Here is a 1,944-nt window from a genome sequence, read left to right on the forward strand (position 1 = left end):
AAATTTACGAAAACAAACAACACCTCATCTGTAAAAAAAAATCGTCGTTCACACTGCCGAAACTTATTCGGGCCGACACTATTCCTTTAAAGCAAAAGAGCACATTTTCATCTCTGCCACTCAATTTAATCTTCCTCGTTTTATAAATTGCAAGTTTAGCAATTCCGCACAGAAAATTCAAGAAAGGGACCGCTGTCTTGCTCTTGGTGCTCCTTTCAATGCCATACACGAAAATTGTAACAGAAAAAACAAACTTAAATTTATAAAATAACTGTTGGAGGAAACAAAAAAGGGGTACCAATCTCCTACATTCCACGAAAGCATGGGTCACATTTTCAGCCTCTTCACAACAAGGACAAACATTCTGTACAGAGGGATCAAACTTATTAAGTAAGTGTTTGGTGACCAGGGCCTGATGAACAAATCTCCAATTCAAGTCTCCGGTTCGACCTAAAGTTGGAGACCTATACATCTCTTTCCACACTGGAGATAGGAACGAACTAGCCGGAAAGATCTCCTCCCACCGCGTTTTTAAAGGTTTTGTGAAACCCGGTATAAGCACCTCTTGGCATATCCCATAAATAACTTTTTTCCCCATCACATGAAACACAACACAACCATCGGAATTTGAGAAGACACACTGTTGTTTTTTTGAGGTGATTTGGAGCTCGGGGAAATAGAGACGAGAGTCCACCACTTCATCTGCCCCAGTCCACCCCATATTTAATTCCCTGAAAGTTTTAATCACAACTCTCAAAACTTTGTCCACCATTCTAGATGACCGAACCCCCACTTTTGATGTGAGAGAACTGGTGGATAACCATCCATTTAGGGAAGGCTTCATCAGGTCTCGCACTCTGTTTATTCCATTTCAGGTGAAGCAATGCATAAATGACCTGGAGGTTGAAATTTCAGGGAATAAAGGATTCAACACCAATGGCTCCTGCATATATTTTTTGGCATCGTAGGAAACCTCTAATCGTTGTATTCCAAGGACTTGCCAGGCATTCAAAAGGCTCTGATGAAACTCGGGGAGCAGAGTTGTGTTGACATGCTGCAGGTCCATGAGGAAGAGCTCTCGGTCATACTTCAACCCATCTGTTTCCTGCAGCCAAGCATTTGAGAGAGGCCGCCACGGGTCACACTCACCATACAATAAACGCTTTATCGTCAACATGTGGAAAGCCATTATCCGACTCGGGACATGTATCAAGCTTTGGCCACCTGCATTTCGGGGTCGGCACACCACGTCTGGTCCAAGCCAATCGTGGCCTCCCCAGAAAAACTGAGTTAGAACCCTCTGAATGCCCATGACCAAGTATCTAGGAGGTTGGAGGGGGATAAATTTATGCCAAATAAATGGAACCACCAGGTTATTTATTATTGTCACCCTTGCCTTAAGGGAGCACTACACTGAACACAGTAAAAACAACACTGAATCACAGTAATGCACTTTTTGATAACATGTCTTGATTGAAAATATGCAAAACTATATATGTACATGTTGCTTGATATATGAACATTACATTGGTATACATTACATAGCATTATAGTATGCATGGTTACCATGGTAACCAGATGCATACAAATGATGAATTACCACTTTTCAGCTTATATCTTCTCTATGACAAGTCCATTTATGTTCAAACTTGGTACATATATACAATACTAGGAAACAAACATTTAAACTGATGCATTTGTATAATTGGCATTTCGTGTTGCCATGGCAACCATTAATCGTCCAATGAGAATTGACATCCTTTAAATTAAAAACCCAAGGTCATAATACAATAAAACTCTATTAATATCTTTGTTGGGTCATTATCAATATCTGTGCCAAATTTGAAGTGAAAAGACTTAAGAATTCCAAAGTTATAGGGGAAAATGTAAACTAATATTATGTAAACACACATTTGCTGTAAGTGGCCATTGACATCAGGATTC

Source organism: Myxine glutinosa, chromosome 5 (assembly GCF_964187855.1).
Source record: "Myxine glutinosa chromosome 5, kmMyxGlut1.1, whole genome shotgun sequence".
Taxonomy (NCBI): Eukaryota; Metazoa; Chordata; class Myxini; order Myxiniformes; family Myxinidae; genus Myxine; species Myxine glutinosa.